The sequence below is a fragment of the Thermobia domestica genome, chromosome 6, assembly GCF_964235325.1.
Source record: "Thermobia domestica chromosome 6, izTheDome1.hap1.1, whole genome shotgun sequence".
Classification (NCBI taxonomy): domain Eukaryota; kingdom Metazoa; phylum Arthropoda; class Insecta; order Zygentoma; family Lepismatidae; genus Thermobia; species Thermobia domestica.
Window position 1 is genome coordinate 24591521 of NC_137459.1, and position 21709 is coordinate 24613229.

The 21709-nt window shown below is 36.7% G+C and overlaps 1 protein-coding gene across 9 annotated transcripts in view; it reads right to left on the reverse strand.

The window, feature by feature from the left end:
- The window catches only part of dop (microtubule-associated serine/threonine (MAST) protein kinase dop), a 1172801-nt gene that overhangs the window by 218662 nt on the left and 932430 nt on the right, over positions 1–21709 (reverse strand). The window contains exon 1 of one of the 9 annotated variants that reach the window (XM_081761429.1): positions 3255–3339. The exons of the other annotated variants lie outside the window; for them this stretch is intronic. The gene's annotated coding sequence lies outside the window, so the exon portion shown is untranslated. Of the gene's footprint in view, positions 1–3254; positions 3340–21709 lie in introns of those variants that run through there. 9 annotated transcript variants of the gene reach the window in all.

A 21709-nucleotide genomic window follows, 5' to 3' on the forward strand; every position in this document is an offset into this window, starting at 1 on the left:
ATCATGCCGTTGCAGGATTTCTGACACCTAAAAGTTTTCCGTATATCACATAAATGTACTTATGTTACATTAATCAGCTATATGTTATATACGTCCATTTGTATGTGAGATGCTGACCGCCTATATTGTTTCATACGGAAAGTACGTACAGATGGAACACTTATACAGAAAGTACCGTATTATAAAACTACGTTAAGTCCAAAAACTACAGGGATTACTCATGTAACCTACCTTTTTAAGTACGCCACCTACATGTTTTTCTGTGTGCATTATTTTCACAGTCTCGCTCGGGGCCGCGATGGCTCAGTGTGGTACAGCATTCACCTCCGGTGAGTGGAGTTCTTGGTTCGATCCCAACTCGTGCCAAGTGAGTTTTGTGGTTGACAAACACCACGTGCATGGGTTTTCTGAGGGTTCTCCCACTTTCTTAATTCCAGCATTTCATTCATTTACCATCATCACCATGTCCTTTAGCCTAGCCGACATAATCGTGCGACGTAAAACTCAAAGATTTTGTTTACTTTCATTTCTCCGTCAGTCTCTCTCTCTCGCTTTGCCATTCGACGAATTATTTCATCAAATTTGTTTGTATTTGTAATTCTATACTTTGTTATGCATAGACTAAATGATGGGCATTACACTTAAGAGGCTTCATCCCGGCGAAATTAAAATACCGCTAATTTTACAGTAATTACGTGATATCTTCAAATAGATAAAAAAAAATAATCGAAATGTGGAACAAGAGCGCCCTAGACAATATCATTTTAGATGAGATACCGTTATCACGACTGACTTATCTGCTTTCGATTTCGAGCCATTTTGAAAATCGGCATTTATTTTCGTGTTTCTAAACAGCTGAAAACGGAAAGCCACTAGGTGACTTGTGATAACGGTACCTCACGCAAAATAATATTGTCTAGGGCGCTCTTGTTCCATATTTCAATTATCTTTTATCTATTTGAAGATATCACATAATTACTGTAAAATTAGCGGTATTTTAATTTCGCCGGGATGAGGCCTCTTAAGCCCTGAGTCATGATGGATTTTTGAAATGATTCACTAACCCTGTTGCATTCCAATCTTCAACGTCCAACACAAAGTTAAGCATTTATAATTTTCGTTTCTAATGGAATTACAAGAAAATATGTAATCAGGATATTGTAATATAGATAAAATCAACAGTTATGTATAATAATGTTTATCACCTGTTTGTACCAAAACTATTTATACAATACAAAAATGTAAAATGATAACTAAATAAATTTTCCCTGTTTGTCATATTTTTAGAAATAATTATTCATACCTTTAGCAAAAATGAAATATTTCAGTTTAACTCCCACGATTATACCCTTTGGGCTAAGGAAGACGGATGATTAAGCCAAATGAAAATGACGGAAGAATTGTTGGAATGAGACTGTGGGAGGAAACGGGAGTACTCAGAGCTTCTTCGTGGCCAAGCGGTTAGCGTACGCGTTTTTGGCGCTGGAAACCCGAGTTCGATTCCCGGTGGGAGCTCATGTGGTTCAGATTCCATGTTAATCAGTAGGTCCACGTCTCATATAGCCTCGCTGTTAAACTCAACATCAACTCAACGGGAGTACTCTGAGAAAATCCGCGGACACAATATTGTTCACCACAAACTTGGCCGGGGACCGAACCACGGACCCCACACACCAGAGGTAAGCATCCTAACATTGAGCCACCGTGACCCCTAGATACCGTTAGCAACGAGTAAATAACTAATGCAATATCTAGTTGTACTGGTTGAGGTTAGTGGAAGTCTTAATGCTCATTTTCAGAACCCACACATGGATCTACCCACAACTGAAAGTGGAATCCAAATTACATCAATCCCAATCAAGAATCGAACCCAGCTCTCCGCATCAGTTCAACTGCTAGGAAGAATGCTTGCCCCTAAATCTTGTCTCCTTTCTGCCTTACACTGTAAAACTTAGAAACGTCAGTCAGAGGCTTTCGAAAGAGAAATAGAGCTAGGTTTGAGGTGCATATAATAAATACAGAAAAAAAAATATTAACAAACAGAACTAAAACAGCTGGGTGGGAAGTGCAATTATTTTGAATATGATTTACAAGTACTGTTTCCTTTTATTAGTAAACAATTGATTTCCGATCAAACAGAACTGTTTTACTTCTGAAATTACAGGTATTAAAAGATCATAGTTGCGTTGCTCTTCACAGATTATTAACTTTGGTTTCAAGTTTCTCACAAAAATTTGTACTTTTTTTTTTTTTTTTTTTTTAACTAACGGTGTTAATTTCTACTCTCTAATATTTGTTCTTTCAGTAAGCTATGATTGCTATTATCATGCAGAACGTGAATTCTTAATCTTTCCTCAAGCACTTATCATACACAGTAGCAATTTCAAAACACGTTACGATACTTCTATGTCAGCAAAATGACACATACACACACAAAAACATCACAACATAAACAACCTGTTTTCGTCATCTTTTTTTCCTTTCTTTTATATTTATCCTCAAAGCAAATTAGAGTGATATTTACTTGCTAACTCATTACTCCGTGATCATTGTTAACGAACAGAACACCACTAAAACAAAATATCGAGCCGTAATTCTGGCAAATAATGACAGGTCGTTCCGCGTACAACAGAACTACTCGCTTTACAAGAACGAGTTTCGTCCATCAGACTTGTTTGTGATTACAACCACCGATGGCCACTGGATATGCTGTCGACTCTTTCCCGGCAAATATATATCCTGAAAGAAATCAGCTAATGTATGGATAAAAAGAAAAAAAAGTAAGCATTAAATCAAACAACCTGCCCTCGCTCTTTATTCGACTTTTACTCAAGATGTGGTGAGCATGGGATTCCTGCAAGAATAAAACATCTGTGCCTAACAATGCTGAATACAGAGGTGTACCTGCAAGGATCCCATGAAGAAAATACAGAACTTAAATGAAGGGGAAAATATCTAAACTACCCCCTTTTGTTGAAGCACATTCTAGCCCACTACCTCATCTCCAGATGACTCAGAAATTAGCAAATCTGGAGTCAGAATTGCAAATAATCCTCGACACACCCACTTCAACGGGTTGATCACTTCTCTAAAAATCATTCCGGTCCACGAATTCCGGCTCGCTATTTTGATGACTGAAAGCCATGTTATTTTTGATTGACTTGTCTAGTACAGTGGTGACCCTTTTCTGTAAGTATACTATAGTAAAGTACTGCGGTCGAAGGCCAACGACCTTCTAGTAAAGTTAGTCTTACCTGCTAAACGAGTTCGTCCGCCTAGAACTGACGCCTGCTGCGCACTGGATATGCCTTCTCCAATCTACTTGCCACGCTGAACTGTGTATTGATTTTTGCCGCGCATTCGCGATGAAAAACCAGACCAAGTTGCAAATGTTTTCAACGAAACTATCTATTAGACATTTCATCAGAAATTTACACTATTTTAGAAATCTCGTTAATTGAATTTGTCGAGCATTTGCTGCATATAAAGTGTGTTTGTGCGAAATTCGATCCACACACACATTCCTTATGTATTGATGTATTTTCGCATCCATTACGGGTCATCAACAAATTAGATTCACACAGTCATCTAGGTGTCAGGATACATAAATGTGGCTGTGTTCGAGCTCAGTTTAATCAAAATGCAACAATAATATTATCAATTTCACGTTCAAAATCCTGATGAGCCGTTGACAGGTGGGATATAGAAATGCAGTTGAAGGGGAGTGCACAATATAATTGGTTAAAAAAAAAAAAAAAAAACTATTCGGGAAATACCAGTTCATGCGAATTGTGAAAACGCGTGCTTGTCACGTGTTATTAGTCTCTGGTGACAAGCGTTTCAAATGCTGAACAATATTTATTTAAAAAAAAACAAACAGATATGCAATGTCACGTTTGCTGCAAACTTTCCACAACCATTGTTTTTAAGGGTTTTCATCAATTTTAAAATCCCAAGATATCACTTATACGACCAGATACATACATCCCACACGACAAACGAAATTCTATTTTGACACGAAAAAAATACCATGAAAATATGCTCTACACATGGAGAACACTTTTAACTCCCAGTGATACTGAAAAAGCAAAATATTCAGAAAAGTTATGTCATGAAATGCATATTGGACAAGATTTCAAAATTTAGAAATGCAATTTATGTACTACAAATACGTTTGCATATCACTATGCTATATCTAGGCATGGAAGCAATGATTTCTTGGTCCTTGTATTCGTGTTGTAATCAAATCCTAAATCTCAATCAATCTCTACATTCTAACTCCTTAATATCCAATTCTTGTACACCCACTTGAAAGGGGAAAGCAACTGATCACCCTACCCCTGAATCAGTGACGCACTTAGGTACATTAGCTAAAAGAACGAACACTCCGATAAAATTGAGAGTGCTAGGCAGAATACATCGATTCCATAGAATATGATCGATTTCTACGAACCTAATGGTTTCTACACAATCACAAAGTGGAACAGAAGTAGCTCTTTCCTAAAATTATTGTTTTCAAACATATATTTATTTATTTATTAAAAGATAAATATACAATATACTATGAACTGCAATAGTACATTTTATTACCAAATACACAAAAAATGCAAATGTAGGAAATATTCACAGGAAAATGAAAAAAGCCCAAGCAACCATGTTGATTGTGCTTTGTTATCCGATGCTGGGTTGTTTATTCTGTATCCAGTGTAGCACAATGTATTGTACACTAACAGTCTTTGTTCTCCCGATACATGGTTCATATTGCAACATGATGGGAGTACGTACCTTCTCACTTCGGTGTATATGTGAGGAATTTTAAGCGCCAGCAATTCCCTCAACTGATTGACTGGTCGTCATGGCACGGCAAAATAGCCACCCGGATCATGCGATGTAGCAACGCGCTATTCGTTCCTTTGAGGTATCGTAAAAAATTAATTTTCCTCAAAATAGCAGGAACTCTTCCGTTGTAACAGTTCACCGGGAGACTAAAAACAAACTGAAAGTTATGTTCTGCCATCTGTATCTCGATGATTCAACAATGTAAATTGTGTATCAAGAAAATTGGTCAAACTTTGTAAAGAAATGTACCATTCACGGTAAGATTTCGTTTCCTATTTTTTTGGAGAAAGACTTTAGTTCCGCCTAGTATGTAACCCCGTTGGAAAACATATAAGCCTATCATTTTAATACATTTGAATAAAATATACAAATACATCAAGCAAACACTTCTACTCAGGTTCAATTCGATTCTCTGTACCGCCCCAGCCAACTGCTTCCATTCGTAGTAAACGCATAAAACAATATACGGCGCAGACAAAGCAGCTTGCACTTTGTCGAAACAGTACTGACACGCAAACAAGAGCTGCGAAAACGGTCTCCAATGTCTTTTATATACATTGTTCGTGGATTCGTAGCCACTCATACACTATTAATACGTGCTAACTCTTTCCAACTGCTCACTTCCTACCATCTTTGACTCTCACTGATTCTCCGTGTGAATACTAGTTGTCTCAGTGAATGATTGACTGATCTACAGTTCAACATAGAATGCGAATCACAAGTATTTCCACCGGAACTGAATGAGGGTAGCGCACGTTCTTGGATACCTTGTGTGACATGCTCGTCATAACCCACTGGCACCATATTACTTTTTATTCTCACCTACTATTGCCAGATTCGTACGTTCCTACTAGGCAGTCTTAAAATGGGTTTCCACCATTGTATGTGATACCTCTTGTAAAAATTTCTTAAAATATAACGAATTATTATTATTACACTTTCCTATGTACACCTTGTCTCAAAAAGGTTGAGCGCATTCTTTATTGGTGTTTTGAGGCAAAAATTTTCTAAGTCCAGCTTCGGGTATCTTCGGGAAAAAGTAAGCCAGGTTCGAACCTCCAAGCCAGCCTTTGCAATCGGGAAAAAGTTTGCAGATGTATTTTTCTTCTTTTAAATATAATAAGACTTGTTACCAAGTGTTTAAAAAAGCAACATTGATTGAAATACTTAATGATACAATATTTCGAAACCTTCTATTAATGTCACCATATGCTTGCTTGTCATTTAGCTCTCCATACGTAATGGAACATTTAAATACGTTAAAGAATCTTTCCATGTGTAAAAGAATGCTCAAAATTAAGAAATAGAACATAATTATCGCCTGAGTACTAAAATAAAAGTCAAAATAGAACAGAAACAGCGTTTGTAATGGATATGAATGTCATAATTATCTTGAGATCCGTTATACATCGCTAGAAGCATGGCTCCAGAAGTCCTTGTGTTAGCTCATTGGTAAGTTGTCGGATTTCAAATCATAAGGTTGAGAGTTCGATTCTCGTCTAGGTTAATGCTTTTTTTAAAATTATATTTTCCGCAATGCATGAAAAATTATATAAAATAATTACATTAAAATACATAAGTTGTGTATAAATAACATAATCATTGCAGAACATAGTAATTATTATGTTTAAAATATAACATCTGAGATAATTTTCACAGTAGGTTGGTATTATATATGAGAATGTTAAATGCAAGTTAGGAAAATCGTTTAATAGCAATAAATAAACTATGTAGTGTATTTATTTGCAGCTATCTGTCATACAGATGTAACTTCTCAATATTCTCATTACAGCATGTCATTTACATTCGTGAAATACAGTATATTCCTACGGATATAGAAAGTGTATAAACAGAGTATCCAAAGTCGTATCCTGCTTCAAGACACATAACTTTTCCCGATCCCCTTAACGTCACGGGAAGAAACACAAATTCTCTTTAGAACGGAATGTCGTTACTTAGAGTCTCATTCGAATACGTTGAATATGCTTTTGTATATTCATCTCTCTCTCTCCCTCTCTCTCTCTCTCTCTCCCTCTTTCGCTTTGTTTATGTGTGTGTGTGTGTGTGTTGCGGAATATCCCAAGTTGAATACAACATTTGCAAAGTATATGAGCATCATTGTCATCGAATACCAGAAATTGAAAGTCGTGTTTCTTCAGATTGGGTTTGCGTGTTCATGTTAGCTCACTGGTAGAGTACGGACTTGCCAATGAGGAGGTCTTGAGTTCAAAGCCTACAGCTAATTATCATTCTTTTGTTGGTAGGATTGCACAGAAATCGGATAAAAGGAGTGGTTTACTTCTAGAAATATTTTCAGAAGCGTTTAGGTAGACCTGAAAAGGGCTGTTTTCGGGAGTTAAGGCGGGGACATTAATATTGTGTCCAAGACCCTTCTGAATTTATTACACGCTCCATTCTTCTGGGCATGGAATCTATTATGTGGGTGACAAATCTATCTCCTTCACCTACCTCCAGCCATGCTTCGGAAACAAGATGCCACAGGTCATCCTGAGTTCTTGGTGGATCTGCCTCAGGCCAACTTTCCCTTAGAGTACGCTTCACTTCTGCCCACATATTTTCCATGAGATTGAGGTCTGCTCCACGAGGCGGCCAGTCGATTAAATCAATCTCAGGGTGCCCTGCGAACCATTCCTGAACCACACGGGAAGTATGTATTGGCGACTGGTATTGCTGGAACTGAATTACACCATCAGGCTGAAATACTCGTACAGATGGCACCATGATATTACTGATAATGTCTAAGTACTGAGCATTGTCCAGATGTCCTTCAATTCTATGGAGCTGTCCTGCTCCGCGACTGGAAATCCAACCCCAACATAAAATAGATACATGGCCACTGCGATTGCAAGCAGCCCTATAGCCATGGTCATATCGGGTGCCTCTCGGACGACACACAAAACGTCGTCCCTCCTTTGATGTGAATATGGATTCATCTGAGAAAACTACGTTTCCCAATTGAGACCCACATTCGCCTGTGCAAACGCGAGACGGTAAATTTTGTGGTCGTCTGAGAGTTTTCCTTCACGGCAGCAACACGGCCACGTAACCCAGCATGACGAAGCCTTCGCAGAGCTGTATGCTTACTACCAGGAAAGAGAGAAGCTTCCCTTAGCTGTCTAGACGTCCTTAGTGGGTCTAACCGGGCTTCGTTTACTAATCTCGCATCTTCGGCTTCGGTTGACACATGCGGACGACCAGGAGATCGTAAATTACCAGTCTGACCTGTAGCACCATATTTCCGAATCCATCGCCTTCCTGTAGAGGCCGGGACACCTACTCGCTTGCTAGCTGCAGTTGCAGAATAACCTTCCAACTCCCATAAAGCAATTACGGCTGTACGTCTATCCATAGTTACCAATGTTCTGAGCTGTGAGAAGAAAGCAATAGGTAAAAGCTAGTACCTGACGTGTGATTGGTTACTTGCACGACACGCCTATTGTGGGGAACAGCGTTGCCAGATCTAGCATAATGATGCTAGATCTAGCATAATTTGCATGTCTCTAGCATCTAGCATCGTGCTTTTAGCATCTTGCCCAAATCTAGCACAATTTCAGCAAGTTTATCAAAAAGCCGTAAAACCTGGAGATGAGAAAGAAGTTAGTCGTGGGAAGAAAAAGAACGGCAGAAATGTATCCTCTTCCATTGATTCATACAGTCGGTAAACCATACAGGCAGTCTTATTTTCCGAAGTAAGTTCGAAACGGCTTTGGGCTTTTTTTTTTTTTTTTGTGGCTCCACCCAGGGTTTTCTAATCCTTTAACTCCGAGGCATGGGCGGAGCTATGGGGGCCATTCTCCCCCCAACTTTTTGACAACTTCACCATCTTTATTTCTGACTTCATGATCATATTTATTCCTTAAATGACAACTCAGAGACCGACCAAAAGTCCGCCCCCCCCCCCAGCACACGATTCCCAACTCCGCTTATGCTGCGAAATAATTTTCTTTCAAAATATGTAAACAAAAACTTTGCAATCATTTATACGATATATACGCCATTGAGTCTGGCTACGACTCCAGTAATTTAGTTGAGTTAAAATTTTGGTGCGTGAAGTATTGAGTTCTATCCATGCATTCTTGCTCTCTGTGTACTTTAAGTTACGTTATCGTATCTCAACTTCGTTTTTTTAAACTCCTGAATTAGTAATTATGAGAATCTAGCATAATTTGACCGAATCTAGCATAAGTTCGATCAGGTTTTGGAATAATTCCGAGCATTCAACGACTCGCGAAAGAAATCTGAAATGGTGCGCCGTAATAATAATATTAAAAACTGTTTTTATAAAGGAATATTAATACATACGAAAAGCTGTTTAAAGAATGAATTGTTATACTGACTTTACACGTATAAAAACATATACCATATACCAAACAGATTGAGCGATATGATGATAGCTGTTTTGAGACGAACACTTTCGAAGTCCAACTTCGGGTATCTTCGGAAAACAGTAAACTAAAGCTGCTGGTTTGAACCTCCAAAGCCAACCTTAGTAATCGGAAAAAGATGTACAGATATGTTTTTCCGTCTGTTAAATATAATAAGACATGTTGAAATGGTATTAAGTGTAGAAAAAAGTAACATTGATTGAAATACTTAATGATACAATATTTCGAGACTATGTATTCACACTCTCGTTTCGTCATTGTGATTTCCATACATATGAGCTCAGTTATATTTCAGAAGCAGCTTCCGAAAAGCGGTCATGTTAGCTCAGTGGTACACCACCGAGCGTTTAAATCGTGAGTTCGACACCCGTTCAGGTGAGATTCTTTTATGATATTCTACTTTCCTCAATGCATGAAAATTATGTAAAATAGTTACATTACAATTCATCAGTTGTATATATATTTTCATATCATCAGTTGTATATATGAGTTGAATATATATATTCGTATCATCAGTTGTATATATCAGTTGAATATATATATTCATATCATTTCACGACATAAGTAATTCTTATCTTTAAAATATAACATCTGAGGTATTGACAGAACGTCGGTGTGTTATGTGTGAATATTGAATACAAATTTAAGAAATCGTGTAATAGCAATAAATAAGTTATGTAATGTATTTATTTGCAGCTACTTTCATCGCAGATAACTTCTCAATATTCGCATTACAGCATTTAGGTAGAGCATATCGAAAATCGGATCGTGGTTCAAGACAAAAAACTAGCTAACCCCAAACTGTCACGTAAGAAATTCACGAATCGCAAAAGTAAAGTGAAGAGATTGAGAGCGGTAATTCCTTAATCGCTCTCTCTCAACTCTCTCTTATCTGCATTTATACATATAAAAGTGTATGTATGTATGTTCCAACATGTATGCCTAGAGCAGGGTTTCTCAACCTGGGAGTCGCGGCCCCTAGGGAATCGCGAAGATAGGCAGAAGAGATAAATATAGTTAGAATCTAATACCAGAAATTATTTTTAAATATTATTTTTAATTTTGTTCTGATAGGCATACTTTTATTTTTTATACACACTGTAAAGAACAATAAGAAAATAAGTCTGAACATTTCCAAAGGGTGTAGAATTCGTGTTACTATTCGGTTCAAAGTCTCTTGTCGCGAATTCTGTCGAGAAATTTGAAGCTTAAAATATACAAAACGATAATCATGCCTGTTGTTCTGTATGGTTGCGAAACATGGTCGATGGTCGCTTACTCTGAGGGAAGAACATAGACTGAAAGTATTTGAGAATAAGATCCTTAGACGAATATTCGGACCCAAGAGGAACGGGAATGGGGAATGGCGGAAACTTCATAACGAGGAACTACATAATTTATACGGTTTACCCAACATTGTTAGGGTCGTCAAGTCTAGGAGGCTTAGGTGGGCAAGTCATGTGGCTAGAATGGAAGAAAGTAGAAACGCTTTCAAAGTCTTGACTGGAGGACCAATCGGAAAACGACCATTAGGAAGACCTAGGCGCAGATCTTAGGGCAATATTAAGATGGATCTCGCTGAGATAAGAATACAAAGTAGAAACTGGATCCAATTGGCTAAGGATAGAAGTCAGTGGAGAGCTTTTGTGAATGCGGCATTGAACCTCCGGGTTCCATAGGCCATAGAGTTAGTTAGTTAGTAGAGTTGTTTAAAAATGAATTTAAATCAAAGAGGTATGATATAAAACTAATGAGAACTGTATATAGAAATACTAGAAAAATACACATGCAACAAAACCTGCACATTGAAATACAATTAAAATTAAAACCTAATGAGATACCTAAGCATGGTGTAATTTCACTAGTGCAGCAATGCCCGGTTCAATCTTCATGACAAACATTATCAAGCCATTTTCAAATGATAAGCGATTTCTTATCTTTGTTTTAATGTTTACCATAAAAAAACACACTTTCGCACAAGTACGATATAGCAAATGGAATTATTACTTTTAAAGCAGCAATCACCAGACCAGGATACTCTTCTCTCCTCATCAGGCAGAACTTGTCCAAGTCTTTGTTACAGAAAACCAGTTGCAAAGACTTGTCGCATGATCATTCTATTATTTGGTCAAGAAGTTGTGGGCTTAGATCGGATACATTAATGGCCTCTTTAATGAAGGAGTTTAACATCCATCTTGAACCAGCACCTTCGTCGTTGGGAATATATATATTACAGTTACTGTATCCACTGTCAGTGCCGGGCGCTGAAACAACGGGCCACACATTTCGGAGGAAGTGTGTTACTCATGTTAGGAAAGTGCATGTGCACATGTGTAAAATAGAAGGAAAAACGTAGTAAAATGTGCTCAAAATTAAGGAAAGGTAGGGTTTACTTTGAAAATGTTATAGAGCTTCGTGCCAACCATGGCGGCGCTTCGTAGCTAGTCTGTCGACGTCACTCATATATACGGTGACATCGTACTATACTATCGCCCCGGGCGCTGATTTTCCATGGCACTGTTCACTATAAACAAAAAATGGATTCTACTATTATAGAAATAGGTATGTTAAAAATCCCACACAAGCTTATTATAAAACAAATTATAAAAGGGTCGCTGGCAAGAGCGTGTGATAAAAGGGGATCGTGATAGGAATTAGATTGAGAACCACTGGCCAAGAGTAATTTTAACCACATTTCTTATAATTTCAAAAAGAGTGCTGTCGGGTTACCTATGGTGAATGGGAGGGGGATACATATAAAGGTTGCTAGAAAATGATCGATATTAGATTCATAGTTTTCGGGGTCGCTTAGATAAATAGTGAGACTTTCAATTTCGCTTAACTCCGATTAAGCTCTCATTAGTAGGGATGGGCACGAACGACTTTTGTTTGAAACTCGACTCGACTCGAAACAGACATCTTTGAAGTCTACTCTTGGACTCGGCGCGAAAAATATCTTCCAACTCGACTCGGATTAAAGTCAAATCGAACCAAAACGAGCAAAATCCTGTGTGTAGTCCTACCTAGACAATACATAGACAATAATTATTCTATCATCAATTATACTACTATTACTACAAATAATAATAATAATAATAATAATAATAATAATAATAATAATAATAATAATAATAATAATAATAATTTGCATATTATTATTATTATTATTATTATTATTATTATTATTATTATTATTATTATTATTATTATTATTATTATTATTATTATTATTATTATGACAACACCGTGTACAAACATGAACGATAGATGGTTAGTAAAGGAATACTAAAAGCTAGTTGACTGCCGACGTCGGTAGTCATGAAGTCTACAAGGCAAAGACATCGTTCATTATCCTAAGTTGTAAGCGTCGGTGGACTACAGATGGTCAACTATTGACCTCTCGCCAGAAATTGGTGGCCCCGCAGCGACGATCCGTGGTGGCCCCAGCTCGATTTTGAAAACTTTACTACCAGCGGCAGAGACGCGATGAAACGCCAACGAACCACAAACTTACTCTCCCAAGATATGTTAAAATGCCTATGTGTGTAATTTATTTATATTTAGGTGAATCAAAAAAACACAAAACAAATACCCCGGGATGGACGTGAACTATCAATATTACGATTACTAGGCACGTGTTCTTCTGACTTCCCCACGGAAACGATCATAAAAAGCTTGGTTGTTGAAGGATAAATCATTGACGTCTTAATTTAGCCAATCAGACAAACCCCTACATCTCGAGTTCTAGGAGGTCATACCGTGAACCGTTTCAGATTTATTGCTTTCTGGTGGAGTACTATCCATGCGCAAAATTTGAGCATAATAGCCGACATGCATCTTCGGTGCCTCTTATCTTTAGTACAATTTTAACCAGAGATGGTGTGGGTAAATGTAAATTTGATCCACGACCCACCATGACCCACTATCACCCACCACCCAAATGCCCCATTGGCCAACTCTGACCCATCAACCATCGTGATCCACTCTGACCCACCACCAACTATGAACCACTCTGAACCATTGCGACCAACTCCGACCCACCAAAACCCATCGACATCAATTCTGACCGATGACCCACATCCTCCTCTCCATTGACTAAAGAGGTTACACTTCCAATAAAACAAGACTGTGAAATTATCACTTATCGGAGTTTGAATTTCTACCGTCAATGGCTCAAGCACCTCTCTGTTACAATACTGGTGGGTCTGAACTTTACGATATATAATGGCAAAGTGTTTCTCATCTTCCGAATTAAAATGAATCTAAATTTATCATATATAATTATTTCTTTGTTGCCTTACAGACACATTTCAGTAGAAAATAGGGTGAAATTTGAAAGTTTCGAATCAAGGAAAAGTAGACCAACGTAAAAAAAAGAAAGAGAGAGAGAGAGAGAGAGAGAAACTAATTTTCTATATAATTAAGCATGCCGTACTAATTGAAAATGCCCATGTAATTAAGTTTAGAATACAAATTTTATGGCCATTTTTCTCTAACTTTATGGCTTGATTGCCTTATGCTCGGAACGCTCCATATATTAAACACCAGCTTCAGCAATTATAAATAGAAAGCAGTGGGTATAAAACTCAAAAAGAACTTTAGTTTGCATTACCCAATTTGTTTCTCAACTAATACCAATCGTTTTCGATTATTTTTACAAATCAACCCACTACCAATTTCCAATATATAGAAAATGCACCCCCGTCCCCCCGCTCATAAAAGACAATTTTAAAAATGCCAGGACATATTCTCTTTATTTTTAATAAAGAGTTATATGCTGAATTTCAGCTCTCAGTTGAATGGCTTGTGAGATACTAAATTTTTCGCAAAAATTCGGACTTCTACTCCCCCTAAGGATATGTATTATAATGAAAGTGACACGCGTATGATAACTTCCCAGTTGGGATTGGAGCCTGGTATATACCAAACGTCAATTCATTTGACTTTGCAATTTGACCGTGATGGTTACGCAGACATAGTTACTTTCAATTTTTTATGATACATATCCTCATTTCATATGTTACAGATGATTCAAAAATATTTTTTCAAGCAGTTAGCTCATCTAGAATCTCACAGACTGCATCCCAAAATCCAACTCCTACTATCCTATGACAATCCAAAAGTGACTGAACTTTTTTATTAGGAACAAATGACAAAAGAAAAATGGAGATTTTGAAAGTAAAATGTAGAAAAGCTCGGTGCCCCCAATAACTACATATTTTTCCGCCCTTTCATCCCGAACTTAAAAATAAAACTTAATTCGAATATGGTTAATTAGTGAATTTATTACAGTTAAATTCCACTCACTACATGCTACAGCTACAACTATGTAACAAAAAATAACAACTGTGCAGGGGTGCCCACAAGGGGGCTATGACGCAAAGTGCGTCATTGAAATATTTGGGGGGGTTAAAATATCTGTATAAATATGTTTGAGGGAGTGTAAAAATTAATCGAAAAGAAGATTTTTTCATGGAAAAACACCTACGGGTAGACAATTGGGGGGGGGGTGCGTCATGGACATAAGGGTGGGCACCACTGCAACTGTGAAACATGTTCTGAATTACTATTAGATTTCTTACGCTATTATTAAACATATTAGAATAGTAAAAGAGGATTGTTCGTGAAATAGTATATTTGCTCTTGATTTTTAACTTTTTCATACGGAAAAAAAATAAAATTTTATTCAAGTTTTAAACTTTGCACTCTGCAAATATGTTGCCCTCTAGGCAATGGGACTAATGTGAAATGTGGACTAATGTGGACTAATGGGAAATGCTGCACTGTTAGCGGCGCTGAAAACTTACGATTCGATTCTAATATCGGTTGATTTCGATATCTTTATGTCGCTACGTAACCACCCTGGGTGCTAATGGGAGCTTAATTGGACTTGAATTGAAAGTAGAGCTATTCACCTAAGGGACCACGAAACTATGGATTCGATACTAATATCGACCCGCTTCTAGCATTTTTGATATGTATCCCTACAGTACTCTTTTTCCAGACAGTAAGAAATATAGTTAAAATTGCTCTAGATATATCAGAATTATGTTGAAACACACACATAAATTAACTTTTATATTCTGTATAAATAGAGAGTGAGCGAGCGAGCGAGAGAGAGAGGGCGACTCAAAGCATCACCACTTCCACATTGCAAAAGCATATATCAGGAATTGAATTGAAAATCTATGTAAAGACTTTCTGCTGTGGCATGCTTCATAAGGACAATTCCAGTCTGCTCACGTGACCTTTGGGGTTCATGATTTTTTTTGCGAGCGTTCCGACTTTGGATTTTCTGTTTATACCCTCTGTTTATGCATCGAGTCACTTTTCAAGAACATAAATGACATTCTGTATTATGAATGTTGAGAATTACCCTCTATATGACAAATAGCTGCAAATAAATACATACATGATTTATTTATTGCTATGGAACGAGTTTCTTAACTTGTATTTACATCCTCATATATAATACCGACCTACTGTGAAAATTAACTCAGATGTTATATTTTAAACATAATAATTACTATGTTCTGCAATGATTATGTTATATATACACAACTTATGTATTTTAATGTAATTATTTTATATAATTTTTCATGCATTGCGGAAAATATAATTTTAAAAAAAGCATTAATCTAGACGAGAATCGAACTCTCAACCTTATGATTTGAAATCCGACAACTTACCAATGAGCTATCACAAGGACTTCTGGAGCCATGCTTCTAGCGATGTATAACGGATCTCAAGATAATTATGACATTCATATCCATTACAAACGCTGTTTCTGTTCTATTTTGACTTTTATTTTAGTGCTCAGGCGATAATTATGTTCTATTTCTTAACTTTGAGCATTCTTTTACATATGGAAAGATTCTTTAACGTATTTAAATGTTCCATTACGTATGGAGAGCTAAATGACAAACAAGCATATGGTGATATTAATAAAAGGTTTCGAAATATTGTATCATTAAGTATTTCAATCAATGTTGCTTTTTTAAACATTTGGTAACAAGTCTTATCATATTTAAAAGAAGAAAAATACATCTGCAAACTTTTTCCCGATTGCAAAGGCTGGCTTGGAGGTTCGAACCTGGCTTACTTTTTCCCGAAGATACCCGAAGCTGGACTTAGAAAATTTTTGCCTCAAAACACCAATAAAGAATGCGCTCAACCTTTTTGAGACAAGGTGTACATGACAGAGAATAAAAGATTTGAAAAGTTTTAGAAATAGTTGTTTACCTACACTGTACAATTTTCCAATACATTTATAGAACTACTAAAATTGCTTGAAAAAAAATAAAACGTCTCTGAATATTGATTTCAAGGCACACATGAAGTGGGGAAGTAAAACTCTTGAATTTTATTACTAAAAACAATCTGTCTATAGCATGAAGGTAGATAGAAGAAAAATGACTGTTTCACAACACAGACATCTAAAAGTAAACATGAAATCAATGAATATATATAAAACTATGTTCCGTCCGTGGTTCAGTGGTATCGACCGCTTGGCTTGCAATCAATGAGCTTTTGGGTTCGGTTCCCACACGAGGCTCATACACGCTGTCGGTACTCGCACAGAATCTTAACGAAAATCGTGTCACTTGCACCAGCAGACGGATCTGCATTTCCGCAGCCATTTTTCAATTGTCAAGCGAAAGTTTCTCGAGAAAGTGCCGCATCGAAGAAAGTAAGTACTTGTTTGTAAGTAGCCATCCGTTGATGGATAAAATACACACCTATTGTGTGTGAAAATGCTAAACTTTTTCTTGTTTTATAAAAAAGAATATTCGCTTGGCGTGTATGTTGTTTTAAAAGAAAGATCAATGGTTAGACTCCTTACTAAAGCCCAAAGTACGGTCAATTGTTTAAAAAGAATAGGCTACCACCAGAGTTATAACTTGAGATTTCGTAGTGCTCGAAGTGGAAAAAATCAGAGGCGGTATGTTTTATTACGATTTTGACTCGACATACCAGTTATCTAAATGTTGAAATACAGTGAGGGTATGTTGCCTAAAAGATTGCATTTCTATTTACATGAAGACTGAAAACCACTGGAGAACTCCTCTTTCGTTACGGGAAGGGGGGGCGTGGAGAGATTTTGATCCCTCGCCAACAACTTCCTTAAAAATAGTAAAAAAAAAAAAATACCCCCTTATGTTGTATTAGAAATAATGATATACGAAAATATTCAAAAATCGAGTTTTTATATTAACAATTTCCTGCGGGAACACTCTAGGATCCCCCACTCGATTGAGGGGTATTCCAAACCTCCAGAAGATCCACCCCACAGCAGACAAGCCCTAAATCCGCCCATGCTCAAAACACGTCATTTATATGAATTAAGCCCCCCCCCAAAAAAAACCATATACATAAGAAAAAACAATTCAATACGGCACATCAAAATATAAACTAGATGAACTTCTTTGAAGACATCTCATTTTAGGTGAAAACAAAAGGTAGGAAAAAGATAACACAAATGTCGATGTTGAACTTAGAAATTATTTCTACATAAGAAACAACATCTTTTACGTGCAAATCTATTCGTCAATTACTGTGTATAAAAATGGATTTAATAAAGGTATTTAGTATCAACTCTCCCATGACGGTTAGGGATGCGCACGAGACGAGTCGAGACGGGATTTTCCTGACAAAAGTCGAGTCAAGACACGACTTTTGGAAAAGAGAAATATAAATTTTTCGAGTCGAGACATCACTTTTACAGCACATTTTTGAGACCAGACAGCCACAAATCTTGTCTCGTGCGCATTCCTAGTGACGGTATGTCTTGGTCATTGAAAAACTAGAGGCGGTATGCCTTCATCACTGAAAAACCAGAGACGGTATGGCATACCACCGCATTCCGTTTCACTTCGACCACTGGAGCCATGCTATCACACACACAGAGAGAGAGAGAGAGAGTTGTACAACTCTGAGATGTCAAAATCACAGTCTTCCAAAACGAACACATTCTCACGCTAACCAAAATTCCTCCCATAGCCGACTAATCATGTCCTACATAAATTGATTTAATGAACCACAAAAGAAAGAAATCACTTAAGAGGAATAATCATTGCAAAATTAAAATACCACTAATTTTACAGTAATTATATGACATCTTCAAATAGATGAAAGATAATCGAAATGTGGAACAAAAGCGCGCTAGACATTTTTATTTTACATGAGGTACCGTTATCACGAGTCATCTAGTAGCTTTTCGTTTGCAGTCATTTAGAAACGCGAAAATAAATGCCGATTCTCTAAATGGCTGAAATCGAAAGCAGATAAGTGAGTCGTGATAACGGTATAACATGCAAACTAATCATGTCTACTGAGCTCTTGTTTCACTTTTATCTGTTTGAAGATATCACATAATTAACATGGCTAAAATATCTTCCTGCTAAGAAGCCATTTTGTAGACTTCACCTCCGTGACCCTGTAGTGAGTAAAAGTGTAAACTTTGACACCTATCATTTCATGACAGAACAAGTAACCAACAGCTTTGTTTACGAAAACATAAACAATGTTTAAATGAAAATATTGAATTCTACCGATGTTTCAGAACATATACTGAAAATCATAACTTACATGGAAAATATATATGTATTCAGATTTTGTATCATATTTTGCCTTAAGCAAAGATTTACGTATATTTTATACAGTGTCATATACCGGTCATTCCTGAAGCTGGACGCGATGAATGTCTTAAAATTGATTTCTTTAAAACTAATTATTAAATATTTCATGATAAATAACTTATAAAATTTAGGGACTCTCTATGGGACTACGCGACATTAGTATGTCGCGGCACACCAGTTGGGACCCAATACCTTAGACCATGTTAACTGATGATTACTAAAATTAGTATACACATTGAAGGCCAATTGTCTTAAAGCGAAATATTGTTCAGATTTTTATTTCAGTTTGCTCGTATATATAGTTATATTTGACAAACAATTGGAAGGCGTAAAAGTACAGTTCCGGTTCCGTTCGAAATGCTGATTAAGTCGATAGAACTATTTTTTTTAATGGAAAATATATACAAGGCAAAGTACGAAAAGCCAACAAACTGGAACGAATATGAGCAAACACATGAATTGCTTTCTTGGTTCTTGCCTCGATTTGACCGAAATCTTTCAATTATATTTACAAGTAAACTATTGCTGTTTGGAAAACAATGGAAGCTGATGTACACAGCGACACAAAAGTGAATTTGGAAGTGCCGTGTAAACTGGAATAAACAAAATATGAGTTATTAAATAAAACAATTAATTAGCTGACTGGAAAAGATGATGAAATCAAAGGTACAGAATGACAAAATTCACCATCGTTATTTATTTACAATTACGAACGTTGCAACCAAAAAGTTGTGTACATATATAATGTATGACAGTATTAATCCATAAATGCGTGTTGGCTGCAAATAAATGTACTTAATCATAGAATGCTAGAAAGAAAACATTATTTTATCGCTTTGCTTCCACCATATTTTAGATACGTTCCTGCACACGTATGGAACAAGAGAGGTCGCATGCAAGAGAGAATTTCTGCAATATTCGATTAGTTTGTGCCATGAAATGAACATAAAAACATCATCAAACTCCAGTGATAAGTCCATGCTCGCGAAACAACCCCATCTCCCCTCATTCTACCAGCGCATTCATCAGCGAAACACAGAGGATACCAAATATTTTACAGAAAGATTTTCATCCCAACTTTTTCCCTGCTTGACTTTGAAAATATGCCCATCGTACATGGACACACAACCGCGAAGTACAAAAAAGGTAAATATTGAGCTCCTGGTATTTCAGGTATACAAAACAGAAATGTTGTTCGAGAAATTGGCTTTGCATCCATGAAGAAACATACGACCTTTTTTTTTGTTTGTTTGTTTGTAAACAATATGGCGGGGTCAATGAAAATACGTTTTAAATAAAGACAAATATAGTATGAAACAATATTTGATACAATGATGATTTTAATAGTGGCAATTTTAAAATTAAATAAAAAAATATTTACAGAAAACATGCTCTCCTTAAAAAATAAAACAAACTAAAGTAAATAATAATTCTGTTGTCAAAAAATACTTTGAAAAAATCTATTTATGCATGACTAAAAAGTAAGCCATGGGAAGCGCTCTCAAACAATTAATTTATGATATTTTCAATATTATAATAGTATATAACTAGTCTTTGGCTAGCTGGGGGCTAAGCCCTTATATCCCGCATTTGCTCGGCCTACGGCCTCAGATCTCTCATGTATTACCCTCTCCATCAAGAGTGAATTTCGTACAGTTGATCTTAATATTTCCTGGATTTGGCCAGCTTGGGGCTTTGCTTCCAGACAGCCACGTTTGCTCGGGCTACGACCTAGCACCTCTTAAATCCACAATTCTACCCAATTTCAAGTTTATTTTTGTAGTTCAACTATCTAAAAGATAAGATGTTGTATCCCAAGAAAACGCCCGTTTAAATAACATGGGAAATTTCTTTATCCCCCTTTAGGCCTTCTAAAACTTAAAAATATTAACTTTGGCAATTTTTCTGTTGGTTAGTCATGGAGTTTGACAAGTACATTTTTTTTTCGTAATAATTTTGTTAGTTTACAAGAAAGACTGTTCTTTTAACTTTGAAATACTCGTGAATTTTCACAAAACGTTCTTCGTTACAGCTACAATTAATTTTGAATGAAAGTACTCGACTCGCATAATGTTTAACTTTTTGAAAACATACATAATAGAGCTGTCTACTATCTATCGCACGATTTCCACCAAAGATGTGAAAATTCGTGATAAGTAACCACATGGGTACTACTTTAGAACACAAAATAGTCAAATGTACAAAAATAATACTATATAGTGTGACAATTTGCTCGATTGCACGGTAACATAAATTTTTGGAGAACACAGTTAGCGATTCCCCTCTAAACAGATTCGTAGCCAGAGAGGAGCTAGAGCGAGCAGAGCCCGCCCTAAATTATTTCTGTACCCTCTAAAACAACGCTGTAGATAATTTTAAAATTTACTCAAAACCAGCTATTACATTTTTGCAATGTTATTTACCAAATTAAATTCAATTTAGCATGCTTACACCTACAAGCTTATATAATGATATTTTTTACTCCCAATTTTGCATATATCCCCTTGGTTCAACTATGGGGTCTTGCCCCTCTTCCTCTGATCAGGTGGCCCGTATAGTGTAGAAGATTGATGCGAGCGGTCCGGGGTTCTATTCCCGGTGGGGTCACTCGATCGAAAGTGTTAAAAGCTTCTCGAGTCCAGCCATCCTGAGTGCGATTTTCTCATTCACTCTAGGCAAATGCCGAGATGGTACAGTCCGCAGAAAAAAACCTGCAACATGAGCATGTAAGTTTATTGTGAAACGACGAAGTCTTTTGCTCCAAAATAAGTGTGCAAGGGAGGACGCCGAGGTTTCTCCTGCGTGGTTAGTGTCACTTAGACGTTA